Raw genomic sequence first — 9,554 nt, forward strand, 5'->3', positions numbered from 1 at the left:
GGAGGAATATTCAAAATTCAGCAACCAGCAATGAATGGTACAGAAAGTTGGTGAATCCATTCACCGCAGGCATGACGACCTAACACGGTTTCAAAAAGAACTTGATTTAAATTCAGGGCTACAGAAATGCAAGCTTTAAGACTGCCAAAGACATCAGGTACCGGGAGACAGGCTTGTAATATAACCTTCAGCTCCAGTTTTTACAACTCCTGTTACTTTGTTCAGTTCCACAAACCTTTGTTGAACCCAATGTAACCGCCAGACCTTGTGCAGGATGCCAAGGACACAATGACATTGAAGAGAACAAGCATTTCTGTTCTTAATTATGGAGAGAGTGGCATGCAGAATGAGTGATGCACAGGTGCACAGAACCATGTGGGGGAAGGGAGGACCCAGCTTTTGGCCTGAGATTTCTGTGTAGCTCAGCATGGAGTCAGGCACATAGCCCAGACAATACAAGCAGCATGAGCATTTGGTGAAAAGTCTGGTTCTAGGAGCAGAAATAATTGAAGAGTTAGGTAGAAGACCTACAAGAAAGGGTCCAAGAAATTGGTGTTTGCAAAAACAAAAAACAGCGGTTTCCATACATCCAGACTGATGGTGAAGCTGACTCTCCTGGGGTCTCAGGACTCTGCTCTTCAAGTTAAACTTTATCACCTCGCTGCAATTTGAAACATAATTTACTTATATACAAATAAACAACATTCAGGATCACCTTATCATTTAAACTTACTTGTTTACTGTCACCCAGGCTGGAGTGCAGTGGCATGATCACAGCTCAACACAACCTCAACCTCCTGGAGTCAAGGGATCCTCTTGCCACAGCCTCCTGAGTAGCTGGGACTCCAGGCAAGCCACTACACACACAGCTAATTTTTGTGTTTTTTGTAGAGATGTGGTCTCACCATGTTGTCCAGGCCAGCCCTGAACTCCTGGGTTCAGGCGATCCTCCCACCTCAGCCTCCCAAAAGGGCAGGGGTTACAGGTATGAGCCACTGTGCCCAGCCAGTTAAATTTATTTAAATGAATACTAGGATCCCATCTTTCTTTGCTTTGATCTTTAAAGTCAGGTTTCGATTGGCAGGTAATCCAAGGATATGCTTATTTATACTTAAACCAGGACCTTGTAAACATTAAAGCCCTAAAGAATTAGGCAAACACAACTCAATAATATGGAGAAAAGGCTTCTGATATTTAACAAGTAAAGTCTCTGCAAATATCAACAGCAAAAGGAAAACAAAGGCATCAGAAAGAGCGTCAAGTGCTTCATTTCAAAACCTTTAAAAGCAAACCATCGCAGCATTTTTTCTTTGGCCCACGAGGAGCATCAGAGAGGCCTCCAAACTTTCTCCGAGTAAAGAGGACCTACTCACATTTCACCTAATAACAAACTCAAGAGGAGGTCCCAGGAGAGGCGAAGAGGAATAGGTGAGCATCACTCCTAGTAGTATTCTCTAAACAAATGTGTTGAGGGTAAAAAAATCCCCCCATATTCCACTTAGTAGAACAATTAAATTTTAAATGCCCTGAGGTAAAATGCAGACTAAGATGTTAAAGAATAATATTAAAGTTTACTAATTTTATAGAGAAAAGAATGAGAAAGAAAGACGGCTCATTAAAGATGATTCAGGCAGACCAACTAAGGGAGGTCTCAGCAGGAATGGGGCAGAACTTATTCACTGCACTGGCCCTGAGTCTTTTGTTTGAGACAGTCTTGCTCTGTCCCCCAGGCTGGAGTGCAGTGGCACAATCGTGGCTCACTGCAACCTCCGCCTCCCAGGTTCAAGCAATTCTCCTGCCTCAGCCTCCCGAGTAGATGGGATTATAGGCGCCTGCCCCCACATCTGGCGAATTTTTGTATTTTTAATAGAGACGAGGTTTCACCATGTTGGTCAGGCTGGTGTCAAACTCAACCTCAGGCGATCCACCACCTTGGCTTCCCAAAGTGCTGGGATTACAGGTGTGAGCCACTGCACCCGGCCCCTGAGTCTTTTAACAGGGTTGCCTGTCATTCTCTCACCAGTTTTCTCTGCTCTTAGGAAGAGAGATGGAAGGGAACAGAAATGAATAAATCCTTGCCTCCTCTTCCTCCATGGACCCCACTTCCACCCCATTTGCCTGGCCACAAGGCCCTCTTCTCCCAGGGGAGCCAAGGAGTGAGCAAAACACAGGAGAGCAAACAAGTGTTTTTATAACAAGTCCATGAAGAACTCCTGGGCCAATACGCACTTCCTATTTTGTGTTCTGCTTTACAATTCCAAGGTCATGCTCTAGCACAGCAATTTTGCAAACAGCGCTGAAATTATTAACCAGACAACAAAATGTCACTGTACTCCTCACAAGTTCTGTTTTACATTTTTCATCTGTTACAAATGAAAGAACATGAAAAACATCACCAACCTGAAAGCTGTATTACCAGTAATCATCATGTATTGCTTTACCAACGTATCATTACTCAATGTATTTTGGAGATTTCAATTATTTGTTGCTTTAGTGAGGCTTACAAAGCAAACCACAGAGGATCGCTTTTAGCTGCTCTCAGGGTGGGTCCTTCCATTGCCCCTGCAAAGAGTGCTTGCCATAAAGCAAAATCTTCAACAACACTGTAAAGGCATTTTACTGACAACATCCTAAAGTGGTTCACTAGCTTAGTTCTTTTAAGCCATGCACTTAAAATCCAAAGGCAAGAGAGAGATGTCCAGGTTGTATGGACTAGAACTACTAAGGAAAATCAAGAGTGGTGATGGAAATGGAAAAAAAAAAAAAAAAAAATCAAATGCTCCATAAAACACAGAGTCGGCCGGGCACGGTGGCTCACACCTGTAATCCCAGCACTGTGGGAGGCCGAGGCGGGCGGATCACGAGGTCAAGAGATCGAGACCATCCTGGCCCACATGGTGAAACCCCGTCTCTACTAAAAATACAAAAAAATTAGCCCGGCGTGGTGGCACGTGGTCCCAGCTACTCGGGAGGCTGAGGCGGAAGAATTGCTTGAACCCAGGAGGCGGAGGTTGCAGTGAACCGGGATTGAACCACTGCACTCCAGCCTGGTGACAGAGCAAGACTCCGTCTCAAAAAAAAAAAAAACAAAAAAAAAAAACACACAGAGTCCTAGTACCTGACGCCACTTTCTCTCCAATCTAGAAGGCTGCTCGCTCACTCATCGTCACTCCAGTGTCAGGCTGGAAAAGACCAGCAATCTCCAAAAATTAATTTTACAGAAGTGTCTTCATTGTTAATAAAACGCCCTCTAGTTCAATGTATGTAGTTCTAGTCTCTGCCTTACCTAAACCACACAGAAAGGGCCCGGAGAGTAGTAAAGGAGAGTTCCTACACACCAGCCTGTTGCTTTTACCCTTTTGTTTGTGAGTGAAAAACAATGGGTGGGCTGAGCACTGAGGGTAAACAGCAACTGCAAACAGGTCAGGCTCTCCTGTCCATGAAGTGCTCGAGTCTGATCAAGGGTAGTCAGTAAACGCCCCCAAGCAACTGTGGGAAAGTCAGGTCACCTAGACTGCTATTTTCTCAGCCATAAAAATGAACTGACAAAGTTATTGTTCAAGAGGCACCAGACCGCTTTATGGCTGCACCATAGATGCTTCTAGTTTTGGCATGTTGCCTCTGCAGAAAGAAGCGATGTTACAAAACAAGCTACAATTTCACTTTCAAAAAAATCAGCCCTTCATCTACAAAGGGAGCCGGGGACAAACTGCAATGGACGGTCTACATGTGGGGTAACAGGTTACCAGAAAGTTCTCCTGGCTGATTCACTGCTGTTTATCCTGAGCTGAAAAAGCAACAAGCTTTTCAACAGAACAGATACATTAAAGTCAGCTCCTCAAAACAACTACTAAGCCTTTGGTTTGCTAATCTGGAAAGGTAAAAACACTAGGCTGTCTTAGGTAAGAATGAGGAGATGGCAAAATTGCCAAGTCATCACTAAAAGCAAGAGGACATCAAAACGGGGAGTTATGCCTATAGTACTGTCCATGGTTAAGCAAGAGTATGAGCACAAACAAAGGATATACATGATATACAAGTATGAGCAACTCATAAATCCCTTCAAGGCAAAACTTTAGGATTACACTCCTCCCTTGTCCAGACAAAACTGTGAATACTGAGAAAACGGGATTTTCTTCATCACTTTATCTCTATCACTGCCTTTGCAAACCACTGTGGTTTATGGCTTGCCTACCCAAGACTTTACCCGTAAAAGAATCCCCATGTTCCCATGTGTGAACGCTCACGTCCTGAGGTTCCATGAGATGCACCTTCAGCCTCACACTCGTCTAAGGATCGCATTCATTTCTAGAGGAGTAAAACACTGTCAAAGTATCTGAGTAACAATTTCCTGGCCACAGATTTGAGGTCAGGTCTGTTAGGGTGTCTGCACGGGAATGTTACTAAAATTAAGTGGAGAACAGATAAGGAAAAAGAAGGATCTGGGGCAGAAAGCTGATCCTCTCTTTGAAAAAGAAGGGAGGAACCAGACAGATACCTAACATGGAAGGAAATAATTTGATAGATTTGCGTGTAAACTACAAACAAGGCAGAAAAGCCACACCCAGAAAATACACGGCCCCAATTAATCTTAATTTAATTGTTTTCCAACTGTCCTCCTGATGCACTGAGAGATCTGTGACCATAGCATGTGCTTGATATTCAAAACGGTGACTGATACAAATCATCACGGGAATCCAGAGCTGGTCACTGGTTCACTTCAGCTTTCCGGTATTTTGTCAAGTTCTTCTTTTCAGTCCATCCCCATCAAAACCAAATGGCTCAGTGGAGATACAGGATTCATGCTGCATGGCCCTGCGCAAGTTACTTAATCGTCCATGATGCAAAGTAAAAGAGGAGAAACCTGATAGTTTTTGTGCTTCCTTCTCGAGTAACACGCTGGGTGGTACTGGTGTCACGTAGGTCTACGCTTGCAGATTCTAGAAACCAGCTGTTAGTTGACAATTTCTAAATTCTTCCTGCTATCATCCTCAAATGTCTATGACATCAAAATTTCTAGGCCTTTTTGAAAATGTAGAATTCCAGCGCTCCCGAGTCTGCTTTTCCCCGCAAGCAGCCCAACTTCCCCAGGCAACCCCCTCACTGGTTTTGATACAAATGTGCTATGAACCGGTTCAAAAGAATGACTTAGAAAGAACGCAGTAAAAACAAATAGAAGGTAGAAAAAAATAAGCTTATTCAAGGTTCTTGAAGCACATCTCATTTGTAATTACCTTGAGCCCAATTAGCTAAGTTTTAATGTCATCACAATATTTGAAAGCAAAGAGGGAAAAAGAGTCATTAGCAGAGTTCCATAAACTTTATCCTATTAATGGATATTTAATTGAACATACTTCAGCTGGCAAAGATGACTATAATTTGGCTAAAAATAGTCCCCCAGCTTCAGTCATAATAAAGCAACCACTGCTATACTTTCACGGCAACAACAAAATGATCACAGGATTTTATATAACATAGAATAATAAGCACTCTACGAAGAATCAGTCTATGAAATTATTGCTGTTTATTTATATGATTAATGGCCCCTGGTGATAGTTGAATATGAAACAATATGCATCTAAGAATCAGGAAGTAGGTAGAATAGTTGATAAAATATTTATAAACATCTTTAGTTGACAGCCAAGATTGTAGAATTGGAATTCTCTGGGGGATCTTAACAGTCATCCAGACTAATTCCCCATGTCAGGCTTGAAGGTTTGAACAAAATTTCTAGCAAGCAGCAGAATGCTTCAATGTAGAGTTCATGATCTCAAAATGCAGCAAATTCCATTTTTTAAACAATTTTCATTGGTAAAGGTTTTCCCTTTTTCATAGGCAGATATCGGAACCCTCTTCCTAAAAAAGCCAAAACTAAATGTAACCCCAATTCCATAAAACAAGATTCAAATACAGACTTAGGCAACTGAATCCCATCAGCCCCCCTCTTCTAGAGACAAAGCTATCTGGGCTTTCTTTACCTTCTCCTTCTATGACATGACTTCCAACCATTCCCCTTGGGTCCTTCTAACAATCTACCTTATCTATGCCCCTTTGCAAAATCAGGTTCAAAAAGGTGTGGGAAATTACAGCTCCGGGCTACTCACAGTCCAATTCAGAAATAGGTCCAGCCAGCTTCTTCCCTACACCAGGGTCAGTGGACCATAAGGAACTCAACCCACTGCAGAGATAGGCAAGAATCTACAAATGCGGTCCTGCCAAGTTCAAAGCTGAAGAAGGTCACGATTTCTGTTTCTTCATCCTGAATTATACTAGGTTACTGAGATCCTTACGATTCCAATCAGCACTGTACTCAGACTTAAAAACCTATGTTTTTACATTTATGTTACAAGTAATTTTTATACTATTTGTAATCATTAAAATATTAAAACAGTTATATGTTTTTCAGTGTGTGCATATTGTCATATGAAATCTTAAAGTTCTCTTCACATGAAATATTTTAATCTGTTACTTTAACTTAAAGGTTTCTAGAACAGCAGAGTAGTAAAGCACTGAACAAGAAACTCTAATTTTCTATCCCAACTTTCACAAATGTGTCAGTAGCAAAATCTCAACTCACTAAGAATGTGTATAAAAATGATTTAATGATTCTATATAGGGCTGACACATCCGGGTAACACATCCAAAAAGCAAGTAACTTCTAAGCTGAGCTATTTCTCTCACTTGAGCCAGAAAAAAAGAATGTTTTCTTCCTTAAAGCCTTAGTTTATTCTTCTCAACAGACATACCCGTTTGCATATTCATGTGCAAATCTTTTCTTTTTTTTTTTTTTTGCACTTGTCTGAAAAGTTTAGCTACAACAAAATACTACAAAGATGCAGACCTTGCCACACATGGGGACTCACACCTGTCATCGCAGATACTCGGGAGGCTGAGGAAGGAGGATCACTTGATGCCAGGAGTTGGACAGCAGCCTGGGCAAAGAAAGTGAGATTCCCATCTCTAAAAATGTTTTTAAAATAAAAAATTAGCCAGACATGATGTCACGCACTTGTAGTCCCAGCATACCTGGGAGGCTGAGGTGGAAGAACTGCATGGGCCCAGGAGTTTGGGGCTGTAGTGAACTACGATTGTGCCACTGCACCCCAGGCTGGCTGACATAGACCCCATTTCAAAAGGAAAACAAAAACAGGAAAAAATGCAGAAATCTTAAGAAAAATCTAATGATTTGTTTTCTCAAAATGTATCATAATGATAGCAGTGGCAGCCCATATGGAACCCTGCTGCAAGGACGCCAGCTGCATGGGGGTGGGGGAGTGTGTTTCGTGGAGCTGGCAGGGGCTGGGAACAGGTGATCCCAGTGGGAGCCCTGTGCCCTACCAAGTTGGCAGGGTGGGAGTCTGCAGCTCCGGACATAGGCATCCCAGCGCTCCTGTGGGCTCAGAAGTGCCTGCTCCCACTCCCTGGCCTCTCCCTGCCCCTGGCACCCGCTCCACTGCAGAACAAAATTGTGGCCGAGCCTGAGCATTGCCGTGACCCAGCCAGATGTGTGTGTGCTCCAGGCAGCACTGACATGCCAGCCCCCTGCTGCCGCAGCTCCCTCCAGACGTGGGGAAGCAATGAGCATGGGATCGAGGCCGAGGGGCTGGGGGTGGTTCAGCACGGGCCTGCAGGTGCCTGGCTGCAGGCACCTCTCGGGGCAAACACCCTGGGCGTCATGGATGGCATGTTGATGGTGGTGGGAGGCAGATAGGTTCCTAGGCAGGAAGGGGCAGGTAGGTCCCTGGAGAAACCCCACCTTTAAGCCAGGGAGGGCCTGAAGCCTCAGTGTTGGGGAGTCCCACTCCCAGTGAAGTCTGCTACTGGGAGAACCTCCTTGATACCTTGCAGCCAATGGGATGGTGCTGTTTCCAGGCCCACCAGTGGCCACCCATGGACCAATCAGCACACATGTTCTCCCCTCTGCGCCTATAAAAACCCCAGACTCAGCCAGACTCGGAGACCCATCACCTGCCTGTGGATATGAGCTAACCACTTAGGGTCTCCTCTCCACTGAGAGCTGTTCTGTTGCTCATTAAAGCTCCTCTCGGCCTTGCTCACCCTCCACTTGCCCATGCAACTTCATTCTTCCTGGACATAGAAGAACTCAGGACCTGCCAAGCGCGGGAAAGAAAAGAGCTGTAACACTTCACTGGCCAGTTTGCCAAGCTGTGGGTGGGAGCTAAAGGTGCTGTAACACTATAGCTCTCCCACCAGCTGCCAGCACCAGGCGACCGCCTCATGCAACAGGAAGCAGTGGTGGAGCTGGGCCAGCCCAGGAGCCACAGGCCAGCATGACTGAGAGCACTGCAACACAAACGGGCTGAAACACAATCCCCACCCACACCCCCACACACCACGCTGCAGGCAATAAGAATGAGACAAGAGCTGCAGCCCTTCTGAGGGCCCAGACCTCGGGGATTACCGAGCCAGAGCTGTGACACGCTGTAACACCCTGTTTGGGGCTCTGTGGTTCCCGGCATCTCAGGCACCATGGTGTTCCCCTCATCCAGACATTGGTGCCCACAGCAGAAGCCGCTTGTAGTATGTCTGGTCCAGCTGCAGCCTTGCACAGAGCTAGCACCTGTGCTGGTGCCTGGGGCTGCCCATCCCACTGCAGCAGCCAGAATGCCTGGTTGTGCACAGCGGCCAGATCCCATGCCCACTCACTTCTAAACCCCTCACTACTCTGCGCCTGGCTCACCCAAGACAGGTGAGGATCTGGGCCGGTAGTGCAAGCTGGGCACAGCCTGCCAGGCAGAGTGGGCAGAAGCAGCCCAGCAGGCATGAGCAAACTCAAGCAGAGGCACCACCAGTCACAGAGGTTTCTGGCTGGCAAAGCCACACCCAAAGGGTTCTGTGATGATAACTCAACAGTAACTTGATTTGATCACTACATATAGTATACAGTATCAAAATATCACATATATTCCAACAATACATACAACAATTACATACCAACTTTAAAAACAAAAAAATAAACAATATTGTCCACTAAAACTATACATTCTGCCTTCTCCATTTGTTATCTACTCATGCCCCCTAACCTGCTCACCCTCTGGGAGAAGGCTATGTGAGAAGGGCTTAAAATAAATGTGTGTATTATTCTTCAGCTTTTGAAAAATCTGACAGTAGATAGCATGTCCACCTAAGCTATTAAATTGCTCTAACTGCATATTAAATTAAAGTTCAAATGACTATTGGTCCCCAGGAGTTGGGAGAAATGTCGGATTCCTTTAATTTGTGCTTCACCACACGCTTTTGGTTTTTCTTTCCCAGGGTCTCATATCACAATATATTATATTCTTACTAATGTCAGCTGTAGGAAAGAGAAAAATGAATGTTCAGATCTTAATCATCAAATGTGCTCTCCAGTGTGGGCTTTATAAAGTGAGATTTACAAGGAAATTAGAAGTAAATCTTTCCACTAGTGACTGGGGAAAGCATTGTTAAGGCTAAGGTTTTATTAAGCTACATTTCAACCCTTTAAGTTTACTAAATTATCTATTTAATAAATTATTGTTTCATTTTTATGTATTTATTTTTAGAGATGGAGT

At 44.3% G+C, this 9,554-nt stretch overlaps 1 protein-coding gene across 3 annotated transcripts in view; it reads right to left on the minus strand.

Moving 5' to 3' along the window:
* The window catches only part of FNDC3B (fibronectin type III domain containing 3B), a 370,196-nt gene that overhangs the window by 181,999 nt on the left and 178,643 nt on the right, over positions 1-9,554 (minus strand). The gene's annotated exons all lie outside the window — the stretch shown is intronic.

The sequence above is a fragment of the Sapajus apella genome, unplaced genomic scaffold (genome assembly GCF_009761245.1).
Source record: "Sapajus apella isolate SASKATOON/1434 unplaced genomic scaffold, GSC_monkey_1.0 scaffold101, whole genome shotgun sequence".
Lineage (NCBI taxonomy): Eukaryota > Metazoa > Chordata > Mammalia > Primates > Cebidae > Sapajus > Sapajus apella.